This window comes from Hyperolius riggenbachi, chromosome 1 (assembly GCF_040937935.1).
Source record: "Hyperolius riggenbachi isolate aHypRig1 chromosome 1, aHypRig1.pri, whole genome shotgun sequence".
Taxonomy (NCBI): Eukaryota; Metazoa; Chordata; class Amphibia; order Anura; family Hyperoliidae; genus Hyperolius; species Hyperolius riggenbachi.
In genome coordinates this window covers 149701087-149727899 of record NC_090646.1, presented here as the reverse complement: position 1 = coordinate 149727899, position 26813 = coordinate 149701087, and the positions used below count along the sequence as shown (strand labels likewise).

Genomic DNA, 26813 nt, shown 5'->3' with positions numbered 1-26813 from the left:
TTTTCTTTTTAAAACAGGATTCTCATTGTAAAACTTTGTTGAATCCTGACAGAATTGTTGGGTTATTTATTTATTGTTTTATAGTTTACAAATATTTATTAAAGCTTCCACTAAATATTTCACAGCAGGAGGTTGGATGTTAGGAATATAACAATGAAAGCTCATCTGCCTCGTACACACGTGAGATAAAGATCTTCAGAAAATGATCGATCTGTGGATAATCGTTATAAAACAGTCTTGTAAGAGACCTCCAAAGATGGTGACAAAAGATATTGGTCTCTGTCTCTCAAATCCATCCCAACGTATATGTTCCGCCGACAGTTGGACTTTCTGCAAGGTGCGTCGGATATTTCTTAACTTGCATGAAGAAGGAAGTAAATGGACTATATAAGAATGTCTTGCATCTTTAGTTGAACTGTTTGATTACATCTGTACAACATCATTAGAAGGATCCGTCGTTCAAATCTTCCTGCCGAATCCCATGCTGCAGATCGATTTCTCTTTTATCTAACATGTGTGCGCAACTTTATTCATGATGGAGAATATAAGTGATCTGACAATCCTGGAGTGGACATTTAAAAACTGTCTGTTGTAATTGCACATGAGGCCATTCTTTGGACAGCTGATCGTTCTGGTTTATTTTCAGATAGGTGGTAGGTTTGAAAGGTCAAATCAACATGCGCATGTGTATGGTCGATTTTTCCATCCAATCCTTTTTGTCCATTAGTGGTCCAAAACCATCAATTCCAATCGTTCATGCAAAGAACCGTTCATAAATCGTTTGGGCAAATTGTACTGTTAGTGGCCACTGTTAATGGATGGTTACAAATATACACAACTGTCCGACATTTACCAGCACCTATATTGCGTGGCAGTGGAAGAAAGGATTGTTGTCAGTGGTGTAGCAATAGGGGATGCGGAGGTTGTGACCGCACCGGGGCCCTTACTTATGCACAGTATTAGCTCTCTATTGGCCCTGTGCTGGTAATAACGCTTTGAATAGTAGTAATCATTAACTGTTCCCCATTCCCTTCTTGCACCTCTGACACTGTGGGTGTCCTTGGCAGGTTTTGGTGTGCTGTATCAATTATGTATACAGTGCTTGGGGGGATTCAATCTAAAACTTGCACTGGGGCCCATAGCTCCTTAACTACGCCACTGATTGCTGTCATTCATGTTAGACTGGTCTGCAGAGCTTTTGATGAGCAAACTGTTTTCCATGCTGCATTTTTCAGGGACAGCAGTGCGTTAGGATGGTAGAGTAATTATAGGAACGTTTTGTTTTTTGCTTTTTATCATGTCTTTTACGGCACTTAAAGGGAAACTTCAGCCTAAACAAATATACTGCCATTAAGTTACATTAGTTATGTTAATTAAAATAGATACTGTAGGTGATCTCTTACCCTGTTTTAAAAGAACAGGCAAATGTTTGTGATTTCATGGGGGCAGCCATCTTTTTGGTTGAAAGATGGTGACAGGGAACATGAGACACAGTTCCCACTGTCCTGTCCTCTGATCACCCCTCCCAGCTGTGTGCGCTAGGCTTCAAATCTCAAATTAAAAATAAATAAATAAATAAAAAAAACCACAGGTTTGAGCCAAAACAGCAGGAGAACAACATCAGAAATCCCATCCTTCTTTGCACAGCATCAGGGGAAAAATGCCCAGGCAGTTTTCTGTGCAGCTAAAAATGAGGCTTGGGTAAGAAAAACAAAGTTCTGATGCTGTGAAATTGTTAAAGAAACACCAAGCCTTTAGTTTTTACTTAGTCTGGAGGTTCACTGTAACAGAAACAAAGTGAAGCTCAAAAAGAATGCTTAGAGCCTAGCAGAGCTCACTTTACAGAATTGCATGCATTTTTCAGGAGTAGTGTGCTCTCAGCCTCAGGATCCTTTCACAATGAGGAGGTCCGGTAATTTTACCGCGCCCCACCGCAGGGTACTGAAAGTCTATGGAAACTTTCACGCTGACTCGGTACAGCACAATGCGACAGAAGTGACGTTTTCGGCGCATCCCTGATGCTCGGACAGATCTACGTTACCTCGCAGACCTGTGTTGACATGCGGTGGACCGGAAGTTATGTAAGTCTATGGCGACGCGTGTCACTGTGAAAGCCCGCTGCAGGTTTTACACGTCGCACATGCGCAGAAGTGTTTGTTTTGAAATACGCTTCCACGCACGTAATCGCATCGGCCACAGGAAGTGAGTCACTTCCTGAATGGCCGAATGCCAGGTGGTGATTACCGCGTACTAACGCAGTAATCCCTGAGGGCCTGTTTTTGGCTGTGCAGTGCGGCCCCCGGGCCTCACCGTACCCACCTTTGCTGCCAGTCTGCAGTGTGAAGCCGGCCTCAGGGTTTTCCTTAATGCGTGTCCCCATTATAGAAATTCCTTTAGGGTTGGTTCACACTGAGGGCAATTGCGCCGCACTTGCCGATTGCAAAGTGTTAGTGTAATGTCACCCTATGAGGGTGTTCTCTCAGCAGTGTTTTGACTTTTAGAAAATTGAAATCGTGCCACTTTAACCATTTTTTCTCAGAGGGATTTATAAATGTGCATAACTTACGGTACCTTTCCAAATCATTCTGAAAATCGCAATCGCTATGCACTTAGTGAATGAAGACTAACTTCCATTTCTGTAACCTCTCACCAGAGACACAGGTAGCAATAAAAACATTGGAGAGCTTATGCTTCACTGTTGATCTTGGGTCACCTTGTCCAGATAGCAACATAAATCTGTCACTGCTCTTATCCCTTCACTTTCTTTTTTAAGTAAAAAGTTAGGACTAGTGCTTTGTTAATGATTAACATCCAGTACAACACTAACTTCAAACTAAGTTGTGTTTTGTTATTTTTGTAGTAGTTGGTAAGCCATCATGGTTATTTTATATGACTATTATTATTATTATTATTATGTGTAGAATGCAGTAAATCCTTATCTTCCAGACACATTTAAAGCCATTGGGAATCATATATACCTTTTTTTTAAAAACGACATGTGCGTGTTTCTAAATGTAAATACTTTTACCTGTGCTGATTTTCGCCGCACCACCGCCCCCTGTTCGCGCAATATAGCCCCAAATCCTCTCGGTTTTAATCCAAGATGGCTCCCGACCTTTGCTTCATCTTCCGGATTGGCAGCCTCTTCCTTCCTAATATCTCCAAGTCTCAAGCGCCAATAAAATAGCTCGAGACAGTGGAGACTTTCGTGTGCGTGTCCCCGAGACAGTGCGCGCTCACGTCTATCGAACAGCACGTGCAGTACGTCACTGCACAGTCTACAGAGCTGCCGGCCTCAAACCTGTGAAGGTATGGTAGGACCTTCACTTTGTCCATAATTATTATAAGTGACATTCCCCCACTGCCCCGCTATGTGCTACAGCCACGCACGAACACCTTCCCCCAGCGCTGCGCGCTCTTGTAATGACAGCAGGGGAACCGCGCATCAGCGAGAGTGCGACTGACAGGGCGGAGCAAAGGGGCGGAGATGACGGACGAGTGACAGAGCAGGGAAATAGAAGCTCTGCCTCCTCTCTAGCCTCAATATTCGACCAAACTGGTCAAAGAATATAAGCGCTGATTTTGGGGGTCAGCCTGCAGCAAAACTGACAAAATGGGGACAGAACAATAGAGAACAATGAGGTAAGTGGTCCCCTACACAAAAATACAACATACAAAACGGTACACATTCACTTTAAACTTGATGCGGTTATTGAATTGAAGGTTGACTGATGTGGTTATTGAATTGAAGGTTGACTGATGAGGGTGCCTACCCTTCTAGATCACTGTCTCCCATCTAAAGTGTGTAACCATAATGTGTCCCATACACAGAAGTAGCACAGTAATGCCGTCCTCTTTGAATAGTGAAGCCATCATATACCTCATGCACAGGTCAGTTGGGAAGCGTTGTTGTTATTATTATGCTTTCACATCTTCCTCAGTGCTTTACAAAGCCCATAGTCATGTCAATAAATGCCCTCAAAAGATTGTAAAATACAATGTAACATCTATTATTGTAGTCTAGTGCCAGTTTGGGGAGAAGCAATGAACGTATCTGTTAGTTTTCTGTATGTGGGAAGACACTTGAGTGCCCAGAGCAAACCCAGGGAGAACCTGTATACTCCATAGTGTCCAAATATGGTCTTGGAACCTTAGCCCAGCAAGGTGAGATTGCAATTAATGATGCTGCCATGCTCATCATACTATAACTGCTTTTTCACTAGGTCTTCAGCAAGATTGTGCAGTCGCCTCCATTAGAAGTTATTTGATATGCACTGGAAGCTTTTGTACGTTTCACATGTGCAGTTGACAGCAGCATCCACAGCCTCTCAACTGCTTCCATAGCACTGCCAATTCCTCACAAGAAGCTGCCAGCACTTGGCACGGGCAACTGGGTGATGCCCGCCCTCTTGCATGTATATCTGAGAGGGTAGAAGCCAGCCACTGGACATGACATGTGGTGATTATCTGCTGCAAGGGGACCACGCTGGTGTCAGCTGCTGACTCTCCTGTGCCTAAAAATGCATGTGCATTACATAACAAGCTTATGGTTGCCCAGCATCACCAGGTTCAGTTATCTTGTGTGCAAGGGGCCTAATTGATGTGAATGCAGAAACAAAAAGGGATTGAGGGCCTGGTTCCACTATTGCGGTGCGGAATCGCCTGGATTCCACCGCTGATGAAATCGCATGCGGATGCGATTCCGCATGCGTTTTTTTTGCCACGAATTCGCATAGGTGAGGGTATATGCGATTTTAACCATGTCACTGCCTGTGGGAATTAACATTGGGGAGCACCCGGCTGTCATCGGTTCTCCTCCTAAGCTGTAAGCAGAGTTATGCCAGCCCTGCATTGCGTCATTGCTCCCCACCCAGCCACTTTTGCATGCCACCCGGCAGGAAAAACATTCTGAGGAGGCTCTGGGGGCAGGTCCTCCTCCCTCTCCCCAACCACAAGTGCAGCCAATTAGCAAAAAACCCTCTCTGTCCGATCACAAAAACCAAATGCAGGAGCATGTGTCATATTTTTTTTTTTTTCCTGCTTCCAGATGCTGCTTCACAGCAAAACACTGTCTGCTGCTATTCGCCATCTCCCAGTCACGTGACCTGTATGGGGTCCGGAGACCAAGGGGGCCCCATGCTATCATTTTTTTTCAGGGGGGCCCTATTAAGTCTATTTACACCCCTGGGTATTACAGGGGCAGTTTTGTTTGCTGAAAAAAGGTAATTTAAGTGAGTAGTAAAACATTTAGGCTGCTTTCACAGTGGGACGTTACAGGCGCACGTTAGAGCAGCCTGTAACGCACCCCCACCGCACAGCAATGAAAAATCAATGGGCTGTTCACAGTGCCCACGTTGCGTTACACAGTAACGCTTCACGTCAAGACAACGTACTGCAAGCAGTCCTTTATACGTGGCTAAGCCGCGTTAGACTGTTTGCACATGCTCAGTACAGGTGGTTTTTTTATTTTAGGGGCGGAGAGGAGGCGGGGAGAGGCCGCTATGTAGCTAGGCACATGGCTACTTGGCATTCACTGCACTTGCATTGTTTACTATTTGGAGCGGCCGCTGATTGGCTGGTGGGACCACGTGATGCGGAGAGCTCCGCTCACGTCTCCACAGCGCCTCCGACAGAGCAGGCGCACCAAGAGCTGCTTGTAACGCGTAAGCCTCAGACTTGTTTCACACTGGGGGCATTGCTTTGCATTGCGTTATAACATAACCAAAAACTTTTGTTGTGGCATGCGATGTGATGCAGGCAAAAAGCATCTGACCAATGTGCACCTTCATTGACTCACATTGTGTGCATGATTTTAGAAATGCATTGCATGTTCTGCATTATGATAATGGAATCTGTTGTATCACATCGATCCTCATAAAGTGTTATCTTGACTTTAACTTGCACCATGTTAAAGTGCACAAAACGGTGTCTGCTATAACGCAATGTGCCAGTGTGAATGTACCCTAAGGCCTGGAACCCACTGAAAACCGCAAACGCAAAACGCAACCGCTAGCGTTTTTGTCTGAGCGGTTTGCAAGCGGATTCATGCGCGTTTTTGGTCGTGTTTTGCAACATTGTATTTTTTTCCCCAGCGGGTGCCTAGCGTTTTGCGTTTTGCGTTTTTATCCTGATTGGTCCTGTGAATTATTTTTCATTTTGTTACAGTGTGCTGAACCGCAAAACGCTAGCAAAACCGCTCAGTTTAGGTTTTGCTGAGCGTTTCCGCTAGCGGTTCAATACTTTACATTGAAGCGCTAACGCTCCCAAAATGCTGCACGTCCTGCGTTTGCGTTTCTGAGAAACGCGAACGCTCCTGTGGAAGTTGCCCCATCCATTAACATTAGCCTAGCGTTTTGGCAAACTGCTAGCGTATCGCAGTGCTGCCAAAACGCTGCCAAAAGCGCTCCTGTGGGTTCCAGCCCTTAGAGATCTCTTGTATGGTTCAGATTTCACAAGCCGTTTGTAAGATCTTGTCTGTTTCCTGTTGTTCCTTATAATGATTGAATGAAAGGATGACTGAAGTGAGAGGGATATGAAGGCTGCCATAATTCCTTTTAAACAATACCAGTTGGCTGGCAGTCCTGCTGATCTAGAGTGGAAGTTTACATCACTACCACCAGCAGAACATTCTTCAACAAATAATTTTTAGGGCTCGTTTCCACTATCGCGAATCTGCATGCGTCCAACGCATGCAGATCCGCACATGTAATACAAGTGGATGGGCCTGTTTCCACTGTAGCGTTGTTGAGGTGCGTTTTTTTCAGCGTGAAAAAAACGCACAAAAGAGCCAACGATTTCGCCTGCGTCGGGAATCCGTGCGAATCGCCGCTAATGTATTTAATAGTAAAAACGCATGCGTTTGTTACATGCGTTTTTACCCGCGATTTCGCACCTTTTTCAATTTTATTTAGCCCTGGCAGTGTCATGGTTAATTTCGCATGGCACCCTGCCATGCGAAATCGCAGGCGAAATCGCGGGTAAAAACGCATGTGGAAACGCATCCGCATGCGTTTTTACAAGCGTCGGAATGCGGCCGAAATCGCGTCGCAACAGTGGAAACAAGCCCTTAGGCCTCTTTTAGCAGGGCGGTGGAGTTGGAGTCTGAGTCGAGGAGCCGGAGCAATTTTGGGTACCCGGAGTTGGAGTCGGAGACGATGATTTCACAAACTGAGGAGTCGGATGATTTTGTACAAAATCCACAGCCCTGGTATGTATTAGGGCTCATTCACACTAGAGCGTTTGGCTGGCGAATTCGGCAAAATACTCAAGCGCTAGCGCTTTTTAAAGCGCTAGTGCAATGATGCCCTATGGGCCAGTTCTCACTTGGGCGAGCTTTTAAGTGTGAATGGGGCCTTAGACTAAGGAGTCGGAGTCGAGGAGTCAGAGCCATTTTGGGTACCTGGAGTTGGGAGGTTTCATAAACTGAGGAGTCGGAGTTGAGGTCGGAAGATTTTTGTACCGACTCCACGGCCCTGCCTTTTAGGGTAGATCCATACGGCATATAAATGTCTTTAGCTGTGAGGCAGGAACTAAACACAGACGATTGCAGTGTGCAGTTTTGAGAGACCATTCGCACCAGCAACAATTGTACACACAAGACAACAGACTGGCCTCAATTCACGGAGCATTATCAAACGTTTATCAAACACTTAAATTACTGCGGGATATCGACCAATTAGATAGTTGACCACTCTGCCTCACCTATTAACTTAGTACAATTTCAAAAAACACATATAGGGAGCTGAGATGTCACATTAACATATTTATTAATCAATTAGCATATATACGTCATCCCGCCACCACGCTGGCCGCAGTGATCCACCTCCTGCCTCCGCCCCTCTTCCTTAGCTCAGCCTGACTCCCGGACACCTCGTGCGCGTCTGAACCTGGCGTCCAGCCGCAAGGATAACGCGGACATTCTGGAACAGAGCTACAACAATGACCAAGTCCCTGCTAACATGACAGGGCACGTGAGTACCAGGCTTGACTGGCCGACCCGACCTAATGCTATGCAATTCTGATTAATCAGCCAAAGCAATCCCTGTTGCAGTCTAAATAATCTGCTTGAAAGTTAATTCTATCTGCTGAGGCTCTGGTGGTAGTCTAAAGGTGCATACACACATCAGACTATAGTCTTTGTAAAATGAAAGATCACAGACCACTTTTACCGCCTTTCATGTAGTATGAGAGCCATACCTACACAGTCTATTCTATGGAGATGAACTCCCCATCAGAAAAAAAATCTTTGCAAGATGCTGCACACACTCAAAAGATCTGTAGCTGCAAAAGATCTGTTCCTGCCAAAAATCCATTCCTGCAAATTGCAATGATAGTCTATGAGACCTGCAGATCATCATACACACTTGATTTAACTGACATTCATCTGCAGATCAGATCCACCAGGATGGATTTTCAGATCTGCGGATGATTGCTTGATCTGCAGATGAATGTCAGTTAAATCATGTGTGTATGATGATCTGCAGATCTCCTAGACTATCATTGCATTTTGCAGGAACGGATCTTTGGCAGGAACAGATCTTTTGCAGATACTGATCTTTTGTGTCTGTACAGCATCTGTGTGTGCAGCATCTTGCAAAGATTTTTTTCTGATGGGGAGTTCAGCTCCATAGAAAAGACAGTGTAGGTATGGCTCTCATACTACATGGAGGGGGGTAAGATTGGTCTGTGATCTTTCATTTTCCAAAGATTATAGTGTGATGTGTGTATGCACCTTAAGGCGAGCAAGGTTTTGTAGCCGCTGGCTGCATGTAATGGGGGCGCATCTTACAAATGGAATAGAGGCTTGTCATTAATAAGTTTATGCAAGGTGGATTGAAGATACTGCTTTCTTGGATGACGTTCTATAGTACAACTGAACAGGATTAAAAGGGGCCCGAAGAGATATGTATATGTGTGTGTGTGTGTGTGTGTGTGTGTGTATGTATATGTATATATGTATGTATATATGTGTGTATATATATATATATATATATATATATATATATATATATATATATATATATATATATATATATATATATATATATATATATATATATATATATATATATATATATATATATATATATATATATATATATATATATATCTCTCTATCTATATATATATATCTCTATATATCTATCTATATATATATATATATATATATATATATATCTCTATATATCTCTATATATCTCTATATATATATATATATATATATATATATATATATATATATATATATATATATATATATATATATCTATCTCTATATATCTCTCTATATATATCGGTATAATTGGTGCAAAATCTATATCCTGCGTAGATTGTCCTATAGGTCATGAGTTTTAAATTGATTTTAATTATGTGGATACAATTATGTGCTTTTGATATATGCTAATTGATTGATAAATATGTTAATGTGACATCTCAGCTCCCTATATGTGTTTGTTTATCAAACACTGTATCAAACGTTTGATAATTTACCTCATGGGTAAAATCTTATTTTAAATTCACTAAGGTGTTATATATTTATCGAATGTTTTACCGATAAAACGTTCAACAAATATATAACACCTTAGTGAATTCAAAATGAGATTTTACCCATGAAGTAAATTATCAAACGTTTGATAAAGTGTTTTGTAAACGTTTGATAATGCTCCGTGAATTGAGGCCACTGAGTGATCTCACAACAGAAGCAGTCTGTCACGGACTTGTAAAGTGATCATCATCGTTTGCTTCCAAACTGTCCACTGGCTGTCCATCTTTTAGACATTCGCACACACAACACAACAACTCTAAATTGCAAGACGGTTTGCACTACAAAGGTTGTGAGGGATTGACTGGTTTTATCTCTCGTGCTAGGGCTTGTCTGCAGACAGTCTTTGTCGCTTGCTGCGTACACACGGAGCAATTGTTGCACAAACTGACCTCCATCGCCTGTCTTGAGAAACATTTGTATTGCGTGTCTATGGGCCTTTACACTTACAGTGTCATGCTACTCTCCCTGCCACAGCTCGTGGCAGTGGTCATAAAAGTCAAAGAAGCATGTCACACTGCCTGCAGTGCGATGCGATATGACGGAGGTGCTACAGTGCGTTACTCTGCGACTTTTGGAAATGCACCAGAGGTTGCGTGTTTAATTGAATTAATTTTTCTTTAGCCGCACTGCAGCTATAATGCGCAGTGCAACTTTTTGGCTGCAGTGTGATTGTTTGTTTTATACCGCTAGCGCACTATTATAAAAGGTCCCAAAAGGCTTAGCCACACTATAAGCCTTTTCTGAGCACATGTGATTGATTAGCGCTTTCTGAGCGCTTTTTAAAAATCGTTCACTCATTAAAATTGCGGTAAAAAGCACCACAATTTTTCACATCCGCGAATGCAGCGATTAAAGGAGAACTGTAGTGAGAGGGATATGGAGGCTGCCATATTTATTTCCTTTTAAGCAATACCAGTTGCCTGGCAGCCCTGATGGTCTATTTGCCTAAAGAAGTGTCTGAATCACACCAGAAACAAGCATGCAGCTAATCTTGTCATATCTGTCTAAATTTGTCAGAAACACCTGATCTGCTGCATGCTTGTTCAGGGCCTATGGCTGAAAGTATTAGAGGCAAAGGATTAGCTGAATAGCCAGGCAACTGGTATAGCTTAAAAGGAAATAAATATGGCAGCCTCCATATACCTCTCACTACAGTTCTCCTTTAAGGTTGGAGTGAGCTCTGAGGTGTCTACACGGACATCAAAGTGATGATTTGCATATTCAGCAGTGATGCATTCTGGGAAACCTCAGAGCTCACTCCAACATATCAACTTTGTTTTTTTTTTTTTGCCCCTTACACACTCCTGGGAGTTCTGTACTCTACTCTGAGGGCCCGTTTCCACTATTGCGTTGCGGAATCGCCGGCGAATCACCGCAGGCAAATCGAATGCGGGTGCGATTCCGCATGTGTTTTTTGCTGCGATTTCGCACAAGTTAGGGTGATGCGATTTTAACCATGTCACTGCCTGTGTGAATTAACATGGGTACCTATGCGAATTCGCGGCAAAACCGCATGGGGAAAACGCATGCGATTTCCCTATTAAATACATTACGTGCGATTCGCCTGCATTCCACACGCAGGCGGATTCTGCAGGGTCTACCGTGCACAAAAATCCTGCACACAAAAACACAAATGAAAACTGACAAGTGGAAAATGTCCCATCCACTTGTATTGCCTATGCGAATCCGCATGCGTTATCTGCATGCGGATTCGCGCTAGTGGAAACGAGCCCTGAATCTTATAATGGATCTCTAAACGTTCTACAACTCAAATGGCTTTTTTTTTTTTTTTTTTTTAGTAAATGATCAGTAAAACTGTATTCTTTTGTGCCTGTTTAACGAGTTTTATGTCTTAATATTTCTGATCAGCCTCAGACCTTTTACACTAACCATTGTCCGTTGCCCCTTTTTAGTAGCGTTGTAAGGTTTCAGGAGGCTTGGAGGGCTGGTGAAATCAAAGAAAAGGGCTGCATCTTGTCCTCTGTCCATAGCTTTAAAACCAGGTCTTTTATCAATAAGATGCTTCAGAATTAATTTTAACTCCCTACTAAGAAAGATTAATTCACACTATATGCGTTCCTGTGCGCATTTCATCAACATGTATAGTGTGCGATGTACGGGAACATCACTGTCTGACATTCAGACTACATGCGCTGATGTGCTAATGCACTGCTGCATGCATTTTTCAGCAAAGTGCAGCACTGACCCATTCACTGTAGAGTGTGGGATCAACAATGCAGATGGCGTGCGATCGCGGATGTTGCGTTCCAATCGCACGGCGATCTGCACTTGGAAGTGCAGTATGTCTCTGTATACTACCTGGCACACTGTGCCCAAGATCACAGGCACTCGTCTATGCTGGAAAATGGACTTGGCTGGACAGAACTGCACCAGACGTGAATGGGTTTATGCCTGTGTATGGGCGTATTATGCATAATCTGTTGTGGAAAAATGTCCATCAGCATGTGTGCAGGCAATCTAATGGTTTTCTATTTTCTTAAAACTTAGTCATGTGACAGCTGCTGTTTGAGGAGAAGTTTCACATGTCCCTGTTTATCATGATTTGCACTGACATTTTTGCAGCTTTGAGAATGCTTGGCTTATGTGAAGTGTAGCCTGAATTGTGTAATTTAATATGGATATCAAGTTAAAAGATTTCCGGTGGCAGCCAGCTTCTCTGACAGGCCTTGATGAACTGGGACTTGTTTGTGTCCAAAGTCTTAGTCACAATCTCCAGCAGCATAACTGAGCGATGACTATACCGATTCCTGGTATACCTCCACGTACAGTAAAATGTAGGTGTGTAAGCATGAAAAAGTACAAGTCATTATCTTTTAAAGGTAGAAAGCACTTAGCCACTGTAGCCCTTTAATATTATGAGAAGAAAACAGTGTGATTACTGGTAGCTTTCAGTTTTCAACAGTTTATCTTGTTGGCCTGATCACCAAGCAATACAACTGACCTAAGAAGCACTTGGGGAAGATCAAAATGTGGCTATAAAAGTCGCTTGAAAGTATCACGAGAGCATGTTGCAGCAGAGTAGGATTGTGTATTTTTTTTTTTGTGGGGGGGGGGGCATTCTTTTCTCCAGCATTCTAAAGGTGCCTATACATTAGTCAATTAATTGATCCAACATGTTTTTAAGAAAGATATCACTCAAAATAGTTGTTTGGGTGTCTGGTGGTAGAAGGCGTTCCCAACGACCGATGGTCTCCCCTATTTCTCCCCCCCCCCCCCCCTTACCCTGTGTATTCCCCTGTCCCGTGTTGAGTGTGGAATCGGTGCTTAGCTTACCTGTCTACCGACACACCACCTCCAGTGTGCCACGTCTACATCATTGCTGGGTGCCAGTCCAATGTGACCCTGTGGTATGTACGAGGTCATGTACACGAATTCTGAGAAAAGATTGAAACATTTGCTTGGATCTATAAATCAAGTCATTGACTATATATTCTACACCATTCCATCTTCTGAAAAATTGTGCAGAAATTTCCACCACCCCCGATTGTATTTTATCGAGAAACCCCCTAAATATGGTAGCCTCCATAGCCTTGCCACAATTCCCACTCTGGATATTTGATCATCTCTCCACAGATATCCCATCTAATATACCTTTCCTGCCACAAGCGTAAAGCTACCTAAAAACGCTGGTCTGAACTCGGCCGTGGCGGACTTTAACGACAGTCATAGCTCAGAATCAGGCGTCAGACCAGCGTACATCGGCCACACAATGTCTATTGAAGATCTGGCATGCCAGATCTTTAGCAATCCCTGACTCTCGATCGCATGGTTCTTTGCTTCCCTGCCTGCTGGAGTCTATATTCTCACACTCACAGTCTGACACACTCACACTCTTTAGGTTTGTACTGCTCACTGTGATACAGAGAGCTATGACTCTCATGCTTCTCCTTCCCTCGGCAGTCCTGTGCTTCTGCCCACTGTTTTCCATGCAATAGATTCATTGGCCAATGTTTGATTGACAAAACTGCCTCGTCAAGTTTACAGTTGAGGTACACAATCCCTGCTGGACCACAGTTATATGTAGTGAGGGGGAAGGTGCTCCAATCAGATCCCATGTATTGTTCTCCAGGAACCTGAGAGCTGACATTAGCCTTTTTTGCCAGCATTAGCAGCTTCCTCTCCTGTGATTCAAATTAGCTGCCATTGTAGTTACCAATGCTAGCTGCAGCAGGGTATCGTTTGCTTGTTCTCTTCCCTGCCCTCTTCATAGAACAGAATGGCCTGGAGGATGGACAAGCAGGTAATTATTATTATTATTATTATTATTATTATTTAGTATTTATATAGCGCTGACATATTACGCAGCGCTGTACAGTGTATATATATTGTCTTGTCACTAACTGTCCCTCAAAGGAGCTCACAATCTAATCAGGAAAAAATGTCACCCAAAGCAATCAGGAAAGATTATATTTCACAAAATTCCGCCCCTGATGGTTTGCTCCTTCACCTTGTTATAAAACGCCATTATGAAGCCATAGTGTGTGTGAATATTTCTGGAACACTTCTACCACACTCATGGTTTAGGCTGGGTTCGCACATAAAATGTGTACAGTTCCAGTCCTGTCATCTCAGTTTTTCAGTTTGCATCAGTTTTCTATGGCTGGGCTCATATATGTGTACAGTTCCATTCCTGTTAGGTAAAACTGATAGTTTCCATCAGTTTTCGGACAGGACTGGACTTGAATAGACCTGTACACCTTTTATGTGTGAACCCAGCCTTACCGCTGATAACTCTTTTCCTCCATTGGGTGGGTTAATAGCCTGAGCGTGTTGGTCCAGGATATTCCAGTAACACCTCTGTATTTTCTCCACTGGTATCTGTGTGCTATTTACTCTGTTCTGTTACTTCTGCAGCCCTTTTTCATTAAAGGTTTGATTTAAAGCTTTAAATGGTTGTCAGGGAGGCCTGTGAGCACGACTTCTGCCACAAAATGTTTTGGGACAATATTTTTTTACAGTTTGCTGTAATGGAAGATTGACTGCCTACTTTAAAAGCTAGGTGGCTAAATTGCTGCTTTGTGGAAATATCTAACCTCCTGTACCAATGGTGTCTGAGTACTTTCTTCTTTTTCTTTCCTTAAAGGAAACCTGTCAGAACAGCTTTTCTCTGTCGCAGCTGGTGCCTCCAGGAGCTATGATGGGGAAAAATCCTCTCTGCCTATAGGGGCCAGTCCTACCACAGTCCAAGTTTTAAAATAAGTTGAAGATAAAGAATACTGAATGGTTGCTATGGGCCCAATTTGTTTGTGATATTATGATATAACGTTGTTGTTTTACAAACCTTTGCAAAAAGAAAAGGATCTGCCCAAAGCATATTGTCAATTTCAAGCTAGAGGATGTTGGAAATAAAAGTGGGCATCTGGCTTGTCACTTTGTGCTCCACTTTAACTTGTACTGTATAAGGACCAATGTAAAGGTTTTAGCAATGTAACCTTTTTGTTTATCAGAGCAATCATTTTTCTGTGCTTAGACTATATATACATATTAGAGCAATCAACTTGTGTATCTTACCTCACCCCATCTGAACATACTGTCCATTGAAGTGCCTGTAGTCGCTTCTGATGTGAAACACTCATTCTCCTTCTCATGTGACTTTGTGTGAAGCTATGTGCACACTTGCAATCCCTGTCGCCTAGCAGGGATCGTGGTTCGATTCACTCCAGATGTCTGATTGTGGCTGAGTTCTATATAAATGCCTACAGTACTCCATTCTCCTCCTCCTTGACCTTTCAGCAGCATTTGACACAGTAGATCATCCCCTACTCCTCCAGTCCCTGCAGTCCATGGGCATTCACGATCTTGCCCTGTCCTGGCTTTCATCCTACCTCTCCAACCGCTCCTACACGACCGCCTTCAATGAGTCCTCGTCCACCTCCAACCACCTCTCGGTGGGAGTCCCCCAAGGTTCGGTCCTTGGCCCCCTACTGTTCACCCTATACACATCCTCCATTGCCAAGGTTATCTCCTCCATGTGTTTTAACTATCATCTGTATGCAGATGACACCCAGATCTACCTCCACACCCCTGACATATCCACCACTACCATGGACAAGGTCTCTTCCTGTCTATCAGCCATCTCCTCCTGGATGTCCGCTAGGTTCCTGAAACTAAACCTAGACAAAACGGAATTTATGATCTTCCCACCCCGGACATCCATAAACCTCCCAGATGTGAATGTCACTGTTAACCACACTACCATTCACCCTACCTCTCAAGCCCGCTGTCTGGGTGTCACCCTGGACTCCGCACTCTCCTTCACTCCCCATATCCAAAACCTCACAAAGTCCTGCAACTTCCACCTTCGTAACATCTGTAAGATTCACCCTTTCCTGAGCTCTGCCACCACCAAACTCCTCATCCATGCCCTCATAATTTCCCGCCTTGACTACTGCAATGCCCTGCTGTCTGGTCTCCCTATGACCCGAACAGCCCCACTGCAGTCCATCATGAATGCGGCAGCCAGAATTATCCACTGCTCCCATCGCTCCACCACGGCGGATCCCCTCCTTGAATCCCTCCACTGGCTTCCTATCCAGTCCAGAATCAGATTCAAGATACTGTGTCTGACCTACAAAAATGTCCACAAAACCTGTCCAACCTACATTTCCGATCTTGCTCAGAGGTACACACCTAGCTGCTCACTCCGCTCTTCCAATGAACTTCGCCTAACCGCCCCCCGCATTACCCAGCCCCATGCACGCCTCCAGGACTTCTCAAGAGCTGCTCCAACACTATGGAACTCCCTACCTCCACCCATTAGGGCAGCCCCTTCCTTCAACATCTTCAAAAAAGCCCTCAAAACTCACCTTTTCACTCTGGCCTACTACCCCTCACAAGTGCTCTAAACTTACAGCTGAACTCTGGTCCCCTACCTTCCGTGTCCTTACCTCTCCCTCTAGATTGTAAGCCTTTGGGCAGGGTCCTCCTCCTTTTGTGTCCTACCTGATCATGCACCTCCATTACTGTGAACCCATGCTATGCATCTGAGTGAACCTAACTTGCCTAATCTCCATGCTCCCCTCCAGTGACTAAGCATTACCTTGTACTCATACTGTGCTGCATGATCTGGTCTTTCTTGTATTCAGGTATTGTCATTTTGCTGTATGTCAACCGTAAATATTGTATGTATCCCTATTTATTGTCCAGCACTGCGTAATATGTTGGCGCTTTATAAATACAATAAATAAATACAAGCCAGTGAGATGGAGGGATGATGTGTGGCTCCTGGTGGAGTAGCTTCCTGCGGGAAGGGTGAAGTGGTGATTACAATGTGATTGGGGGATGCTGGGGATCTGGCATGCTGGATCTTTAGGCGATGTTTGCTGGCCACTGTACACGCACATTAGATGCATCTATTCTTGCCCAAATAGTGCCACCTTGGCAAAGTTTAATCTAGTGTGTGTAGCTTAAGAGTTCAAGGACTCGGACTGGGACAGCTCCTGTGCACTAGTCGCCTATCTTGCCAGCTAGGAAGTAACTTTGTATGTTTTTCTTGAAAGGTTATTATGCTGTTGCTAATATTTTAGAGCAAAGAGGAAGAGTTCAGGTCTGCTTTAATGGTGGCTTTCATTTTAAAGGTTTTGCCAAGAAGCCTTTCCAGGTACATCTTGTTGGTTCAGATAGGTATATATATTTTTTTTTTTTTGTAGTAATCTGCATTGTTTCTGTGATTGGGCTTTAACAATTTGAAATACTCTATTGATATATAGGTAGCAAAAAAAAAAAAAACTTTTACCTTTTAAACTTTTACTGTAATACTTTTATACTTTTACAAGATTTTGTTCTTTCTACCTACATCATTTGTTTGGCTAACACGGTACAGAAACTTTATTTGTCTTTATTGATATGTGATTGATGTACAGTTTTGGTGATTGGTCCACTTTACAATTCAACTTAAAGAGACTCAGACGAACAATACTAAAGCTCTGATACTTACCCAGGGCTTCCTCCCGCCCCATAAACACGTCTAAGTCCCACGCCGTCCTCCTGCGGTCTGCCATTCAGCTGCGGTGAGCTCCGTTACCAGGCTCAGTCGATGCCGATCAGGGTCTACTGTGCACATGCAGACCTCCCACGCATGTGCAGTAGACCCAGACTGACGTCACTGAACCTGTTACCAGGGCTCCCCGTGGCTGAACAGCAGACCGCAGGAGGAAAGCGTGGGACTTAGACATGTTTATGGGGCGGGAAGAAGCCTCGGGTAAGTATCGGAGCTTTGGTATTGTTAGTCTCTGAGTCTCTTTATAATTGCATTCTCACAAATTACTTTACTCTGTGTAGCTCCATACACACTGTAGATGGGTGAGGCACCTCTGCTGAGAATCCAACGTGTGTACAGCAGCCCCTAACCCCTCCTCCTGAGTCCTCACTTACACCCGCCCATCAAGAGACATCATTACTGCTCTGCGACCCCCCCCCCTTCCCCCACCCCCCACCTCTCCATAGGAACAGAACATGTCACTAGCCTGTAGGCTAATGTAGTTTCAGTCCTGCATGCCATGTATACGTATGTTTTGAAATGTTACGGTTTTGAGTAGACATTTAGTTTCTCTGTCTTCTTTTTCTTTTCTTTTTTTTCCCCATCAGAAAACTCTCTCTCTGTGTATCACGTTTGAAAATCCTGCCTAGCAAGCTTTATTTGTGCAATATGTAGCAAGACTGTCCAATAGTACTGTAAGCCTGGCTCACACACTCCTCTGCTAAGCTGAAATCATGCTTCGGCTCATTGGCTTTCTGCTACCTTTCCACAGTGCTTATTACAGAGCTCAGTGCCTTTCAAATGATAGCTCTATGTGTTTATTGCTATTCCAGCCACGCTTTTAAGACTATTGTTGCAAAGATCCTCTTTCATAGCACACTTTCTCTCCAGAAATATGATAAACCTTCAGCGGCTGGAGGGCCTCTGAGCCTTCTGGTGAAATGAGTGCCCATTATATATTACTTTTGCTCTGTGCACAAAAGTAATTTCCACAGTTCTTGGCATCCGCTGCCATCAGATGGTCTGGCCAGCAAGGTAAATACATGGAGAACTGTGTTTTTCTCTGTTTAAACTATGTCTACTATAAATAATTTCTTGGTCTTGTGAGCTGCATTCCCATGTATGTGACACAACAAGATAAACAAACTGCTATCCTTTATGTTGTGGTTACAGAATAGGCTGCGGCCGGCGTTTCGGCCATGCACTGACATACCTGTTGCAGGAATGTGCTCTGTAACACTGGTAACCTCATAATGCACTCTGAGATTGCTCAAGCGTTGCACATTCTGACTGTGGCCTGGCCCTCGCAAGACATTCTTTGTCATATGTTTAGAGGAGATTATTTCTCAGGTATGCTTCTCGCTGGTGAAAACAAGCTACAAAGAATAAAGAGAGAAACCTTGTGCTGTTACGTATCGAAATGTTCAAAGCAGTAGTTCAGTAACAAAGCAACAGACTTGCTAAAGTGGTCACAAAAAGTGATCTAGGAGAAGAGGCGTACTCGTACCTGAGAGGGCTATGAAGCCTGACATTGTTTTTTCTGTATAAACACTGCAGAGTGCCTGGCTGTTCTGATTGTCTGCCTTTTTGACTTTTAGCCATAGACCCCAAACAAGCATGCAAATCAGATGTTTGACTGCATTTGCCGCAACCTTGTTTCAGGTGTGTGTGTGATTCAGACACTACTGTTGCATGAAAGATCAGCAGGATGCTAGGCAACTAGTATTTAAAAGGAAAAAATATGACTGCCTCTATATGCCACTCAGTTCAGTTGTCCTTTAACAGGAAATGAATATGGCAGCTTTCATAGGTCTAAAACCTCTGGTTCCCTTTAAACAATACCAGTTGACTGACAGTCCTCCTGATCTTTTTGGTCAATTGGGTTAAAATCGCACCCCTGAAACAAGCATGCAGCTGATATTGTCAAATTTGTCACAGACCTCTGATCTGCATGCTTGGTCAGGGATCTATGGCTTAAAGGACACATCCAAGCAAAATAAATAAATAAACAAGATCTACTTTCCAGGGGCTTCCCCCAGCTCCTGGAAGCCTATCTGTCCCTTGCCGCAGCTTCGGTGTCCCCAGATCCCCTACCTTACAGATGCTGACATTGCCACGCTGCACGGGCGCATGCGATCGCGCTCCCGCTCCAGTACTTCTGCGCCTGTGCAGAAAACATCAGGCATTATGAGCACGAGCAAGGTCAGCATCTGCAACGGAGTGCTTCTGGGGACATCGGAGCTGCGGTGAAGGACAGATAGGCTTCCAGGGGCTGGAGGAAGCCCCAGGTAAGTAGATCTTGGTGTTTGTTTGTTTTTTACAGACTTGTCCTTTTTAAAGTATTAAGGCAGCCATACACTGGTCAATTGCCACTAGATCGACCAACAGATGGATCCCTCTCTAATCGAATCTGATCAGAGAGGGATCTAATGGCTGCCCGTACACTGCACACTGATTTTGAATCGATTTCAGCATGAAATCAATTCACAATCTGCAGAGCTGCTTCCTGCCTCTCCACCCCTGCTCGCCCCCGCCTGCAGCAATACATTACCTGTTTCGCCAGAGCGAGTCCACGGGTCTGTGCTGACACTTTCTCCGGCTGGCCTCCATCTTCACTTCCTGTTCCGTCCTGTGAGAAGGGAAAGTTCAAACAGTAGAGAGCCCTCTACTGTTTGAACTTCCGCTGGGGTCAAAGGACGGGACAGGAAGTGAAGATGAAGGCCGGCCGGAGAAAGAGACTGCAGGGACTCAGGGACTTGCGCTGGGGGAACAGGTGAGATTATTTCTGCGTCGGTCATTGCCAAATCGAACGCTGCTAACGATGCACTTCCAACCCGCCGGCGAGCGAGCAAAATTTTCTGCCCGGACAGATCGACAGAATCGATCGATTTCGGATGGAAATCGGTCTGCGTTTGTATAATCTATTTCACAGCAGATTCGATCAGTGATCGAATCTTCTATCGACAGGAAATCGGGTAAATGTATGGGTACCTTTAGAGGCAGAGGATCAGCAGAAATGCCTGGCAATGTGCATTCTCTAAAAGGAAATTAACATATCAGCCTCCCTATCCCTCTTACCTTGGGATCCCTTAGGGCTGGTTCAGACGGACGTTTGCAGAGCGTTTACAGCCAGCGTTCAGGGCTTGGTGTTAAACGCTCCCATTCAAGTGAATGGGAGCGTTTGTACCAAGCTTTCAAGCGCGTTTACACAAACGCGGCGTTTGGGTCCCGATTTTCCCTGGCGTTCAAGGAGCCCCTGGAAGCTACATGTAGCTTTCAGGGGAGGTTAACCGCGACGGCTAATGTCCCTCTAGGGGAAGAAAAAACGCGACCGCATCCAAACGCACACGAACGCTGCTAAACGCGACGCCAACGAACGCAACGCCTCCAAACGTCCATCTGAACCAGCCCTTAAGGTGATAGCAGTATTGCACTGTGCCATCAGTAAAATCAGGAAGTTTTGAATCAGGATGATATTCAGGATGATTGTCGTCCTGATTCAAAGCGTTCTGAGTATTAAGGCGATCAGATCGATTTAATGCATCATTTCTGCTTAAGATTCTTCACTAACTTTGGTGATGTGACCAAGATATAGCTTTTTAGCTAAAAGTCATGTGTAATGTGTGGCCCAGATTTAACATTGTCCCCACATTATTATGACTATATATTTAAATACTGCTGACCTCTTCCACAGTGCTTTATACAGTACATAGTCATGTCATTGTCCCTCAGAGGAGCTCAAAATCTAACCTTTACTATAGTCAAAAGTCTTAGTCAAAGACTAAGGTCATTTTTAGGTGAACCAGTTAACATGCTAATATGTTTTTGAGGTGTCAAAAACTAACTTACAGTGGCTCAATGTGATGGAGGTTGTAGTTCTTAGCTGGGCTAAAACAACTTGTTAAAATATTGGAAATAAGGCAAGGGGATCCAGTTTCTGCTCAAATATGGGTTCTAGCTGTATCCCAAAATGTAAAATTATCAGTCATTTTTGTATTTTAAGTAACGGTAATTGGTAAACAACAAACTGTAAAACAAAACGGTTGATGTCAAACACTGTCAAACTACACTTTTCAATGTCACCAGACAATACCTGTACACTTCCCTAGCGCCACCAAATAGTCACCACACAAGGCCATAGACATAAGAGTACAGCCTGATTACTTCAGTGTGGTGATTGAATGTACATGAAGTATTAAAGTGGACCTGAACTCTTGCACAGGACAGAAGGAAAACAGAGTAATGCACCCTGTATGTATTTGGAGAGTTTAGCCTGTCTAATTCCCCCTCATCTGTGGCTAATCGCAAGTTGTAATTTGATTTCTCAGCTGTGTCAGCTGACTGCCACAGCAGAGAGCGAATAGGTAAACACAGGGGCCCATATGCAATTCCCTTTTTCTCCTGAGTTTTCTCCTAAGGGCTTGTTTCCACTGTTGCGACGCGATTCGCCGGCATTCCGACGCTTGTAAAAACGCATGCGGATGCGTTTCTGCATGCGTTTTTACCCGCGATTTCGCGTGCGATTTCGCATGGCAGGGTGCCATGCGAAATTAACCATGACACTGCCAGGGCAAAATAACATTGGAAAAGGTGCGAAATCGCGGGTAAAAACGCATGTAAAAAACGCATGCGTTTTTACTATTCAATACATTAGCGGCGATTCGCACGGATTTCCGACGCAGGCGAAATCGTTGCCTCTTTTGTGCGTTTTTTCTCCGCAACAAAAAACGCACAACGCCACCGCAGGAGTGGAAACAGCCCCATCCACTCACATTACATGTGCGAATCCGCATGCGTTGGACGCATGCGGATTCGCGATAGTGGGAACGAGCCCTAAGTGATATTTTCACAACGTGTCATAAAATGCATTTTAAGCAAACGGCAAGAAAGAAAATACTCCAAATACATTTGATGGTACTTTTTCAACAATGTTTGGCTACTTTTTCAATTGTAAAATGCTGAAAAGTTCGTTTAAAGAGAAGATGAAAATTATCTCCTAGGAGATAACTCAGGTGAAAAAGTTAATTGCATGTGGGCCAGGATGTTAACAATATGTCTGCTTCCATGAAAGCAGGAACTGCAGATTTATTGCAGGATTTGTATCAGCTGTAACAAAGAAATGTTTGTCTGTAAAGGTTATTATGCTGTTGCTAATCTTTTAGAGAAGAGAGGAAGTTCTGCGTTCAGGTCTGCTTTAATGGTAGTTTTTCTTTTTAAAGTTTTTTTGCCAAGAAGCCTTTCCAGGTACGTCTTGTTCCGAAGGGTCGGTACACATAGGTATATTTTGTTGAAATATGTCAGCGAAGTGTAATCTGTCTCCAGCACTCAACTCTACTGAGGCCCGGGAGCGGATGTGTGCCATTCATCAAATAAGTAGAAGTGCGTCCGCTGTCCGGAGAATGTGACGGGATGTGTTTTATCGCAGCGTGCCGAACCACAACAGACGTGCGGGGAGAGTCCATGCAGCAGCATGGATCCATTCCACTTGTCCTGTGTGCAGTGGAGCGTGATCCGCCCCTTATGATTGATTCGTGCAAAATGTTCTCGGGTTGTCCATGCTTCTTGGGCAGTAGACAAAATACGTTAGCACTCTATATTATGTAGTAAAATTTAGTAGCTTATAATAAGTGATTCTTGACTTCTTTAATTGTTAACTTGATTCTCTGAAAAAAACTTGAAACTGCCTTCCTACAAAGTATTGGCACCCACAATTATTTTTTTTCATGTACAATAGTTAAAAATCAGACTTTGAAAATGGAAGTAGAGAAATGAATTGAGTTGGGGGTTTGTTGTACACTGTAGTATAGAGCACAAGGTTTCATCCCTTACAACCCCCCCCCCCCCCTTGCCACTGGTGTCTGCGTGGACTGAGTGTTCAGCAGAGCATCTCCCATCATGGCCTCCTCTCCTGATAATTTCTACTCTTGTGTTTATTCCCCCTTAAACTTGCTGAAAAGTTGATGTTTTTCCTGAGTTCAGGTCACCTGGCTCCTCTCTGCAGCCGCTGCCTCTCCTGTCCTTTATCCACCTCTGTGCCTTTTTACTCTGTTGCAGATGCACACCAGCTTCACTCTAAGTACCATTCTTAGTTTCCAATATGTATGTTTGTAAAAAATTATGAATCTTGGTCTGTTTTTTTCCCTTGAGGGAGGCAAGTCCACCAAACTTCCCCCTTTTAAACTGTTTTTAGATGTTTCTACTCTACATTGGCGCCTCTGTTCAATATCTTTATACTTGGTCTAGTCCACCCCTGGTGGAGGGGTGTTTATCCCCTACTTTCCTAACTACAGAGAGTGACTTCTTACACCTGAGTGGGGTCAGGTTACAATTCTCCCCACCTGCTGTGAAAGTGGTTACCTGTCTGGTCCCCCATACTTGTGAGTATATCTACTGCTGATTTTATTTCAACTGTGGACATCCAAACTACTACACTATATTGGGCTCTCGGTTTCTTCTTCTGTTTTGTTTTACATTTTTACCTGTTAACACCCCATGGTTTATATGAGATTCTGTTTCTAATGCTGGGAACACGCAATGCAATTTTCTGTCCGGTCGACAGGTAATCTGACCGGTAGTTGTAGCCTGTGTACTTGTCCAAACTGTTCCCGATCAATAAAGGGATCGATTTTACAACTCTAACTTTTTCCTTTATCGATCAGAAACAGATCGGACAAGTCAAATAATTGTCCGATCCCCATCCATCGGACTGGAAGTTGCATCCTGTGTTCCTAACATTAATTAATTGGTTTATATGCAAGTATATATGGTAATTGGATTTTCCAGCAGTCACATACAGTGAGGCCAAAATGCATATTTTTCAGTGCAACACTTGTTTTTGTTTCTCCCTTTATTTCAAGCAGTGCTTTCTTCTTCTGTAGATGGCAATAATGGCAGGGTAATTATTACACAGTCCACACAGGTAATGGGTATGTGTTTGAAGACAGGTCGCTATCCCTACTGGTGAATCTCCTAATAGCCCTGTTTGTTCACAGGCATTGTTTGCTGATGGCTGTCATCAGTGTGCATAAGCTTGGCTTTGTTTGCGCTTTCCTTTAGTTTGTGCTAATGAAGTACATTTGCTGCACTTGGTAGTATTTTCTTTTGTGAACAGTATTTGTATTCCTTGTTAGTGAAAGCTGGGGTGGCCATAGACTTGCAGATGCCTTGAGAGTGACAATTGGAGTGATCAGAAGGACAAGGCCCTCATGTAAAGCAAACCTCATACTCTCTTTCCATCAACTAAAAATAACACATCTTCAGTATGCTGAAAAATATCTATAGGAAATGGTGGTGGCTCACAAATATTTCCAGCCAGATTATTTATTTAAATTTGTAAAGTGACAATAAAGGATGTATTTTGTACTAAATAAACACTACGGCCTCATTCACATCATACGTGCTGCTGTGCGCATTTCGGGAGCGCAAATGATGTGCGACACGCAAGAACGGCAGTGCATAGACAGCACTTCTGCTGTTCACATAATCGGTGCTGCACAGTAGTGCAATACGCCATCGCACTGCTGCATGCATTGTTCCGTAAAGAGCACCACAGATGGCGTGCGATTGTATGCGTTGCGTTCTGATCGCACAGTTATTTTGCGCTGGTGACGTGAACGAGGCCTTAGTGATCAGCAGTGCTAGTTGGTTGACCTTTTCATGACCCCAGAACTACAGTACCTTGTTATATGAGCCACCTTAAAATATGTGTGGTCACAGAAATAGCTCTGCATTGCTTCCACGTGACTAGGCTGAAATCCAATAAGTTATTATTCTTAATGATAAAAACATTTTCATTAAAGCCTGACATTTTAATCTATAAACTACTGTATGGGTGTGCTGTCCTGCTGCATAAAATGCACCTTTATTGTCTGCTGAGTACCCCAATTAGGCAGTGCGGTTGAAGAAAGAACGGCCTGACAGGTGTTTTGATGTAAGTTGACATTTCGTCAGAGGCCTAGCATCGAGGACTAGGCCTCTGATGAAGTATTGGCTTACCATGAAACAGATGTTGGGTTTTTCACCCCGCTGCCTATTTAATGTTTGCACCCAGTGGACTACTTCTTTCTACTTCTTGGACAAGTGGGTGGGGGCTTGCCGTCACAGTGGTGTTCTTGTCTAGAAACTGTTACTTTACTACCTGAGAAACAAGTTCTATAGTACTCTGTGGTCTCTGTCAGGTACTGTACATAGGACTGCATTATTATCAATTGGTACACTGATGGCCTGTCTCCGAGGCCACAAAATCCCTCTGAAATTAATTTTACTCAAACATTTCTTCACTTGTTCTCTACTGTTCTTTCTTTCATATTGTGATTGTGAAAGTCGAGCGAGTGGTGGTTACAGTAGTTGTGAATAGGTCACGCTGCGCTGCTGTGAATCATTTTAAGTTTATGCAAAAGTTATGTAAGTTTTATGCACGTCTGTGGTTTGGAAGTGGACTAATCAAAATGATCAACTACTGCCTTTGGTTTGCATAAAAGTAATACAAACTATTCATCCACTAAAAATCAGGGCTGTGGAGTCGGTACAAAAATCTTCCGACTCCGGGTGCCCAAAATGGCTCCGACTCCTCGACTCCAACTCCTTAGTCTAATACTTACCAGGGCTGTGGATTTTGTGTAAAAAATCATCCGACTCAGACGTTTATGAAATCACCGACTCCCATTCCGACTCCGGGTACCCAAAATTGCTCCGAATCCTCGACCCCCAACTTCGGCTCCACAGCCCTGCTAAAAATGATAAGCTAGGCTGCTTTCACAGTGGGACGTTACAGGCGCACATTAGAGCAGCCTGTAACGCAGCCCAACTCACAGCAATGAAAAATCAATGGGCTGTTCAGTGCCCAAGTGCAGCGTGCTGTGCGTTATACTCCTATTTGGCTGGGTTCGGATGTTTGCACATGCTCAGTACTGTTTTTTTTTTTCTTTTAAATTTGCCGCATGCGCCGTTTTTGTTCGATAGTATGCGTCAAAAAGTACGCATCAAGAGACTTATAACGCGGCTCTATATAACGTCCAACTTCAATACTAACATGCGTTGCGTTAGGGGCACGTTATGCGACGCATGAAACGCAACGTCTTAGTGTGAAAGAGCCCTAAAAGTATTTATTATTTAAATTGTTTGCTTTTAAAGGTTAATTTCAGTTTTGTGTTTTTTTGGGGGGGATTTAACCACTTTACCCCTGCGCGTACGTATTTCTCCGCCCCTTTTTCCATCCTTTAACAACCAGGGACGGAGAAATACGTACTTTCCGCGTTCCCGACGCTGTCC

At 43.7% G+C, this 26813-nt stretch overlaps 1 protein-coding gene across 1 annotated transcript in view; it reads left to right on the top strand.

Annotated features, from left to right (window-relative positions):
* WWC2 (WW and C2 domain containing 2) overlaps positions 1-26813 on the top strand; it is a 265651-nt gene that overhangs the window by 1354 nt on the left and 237484 nt on the right. The window lies entirely within an intron of this gene.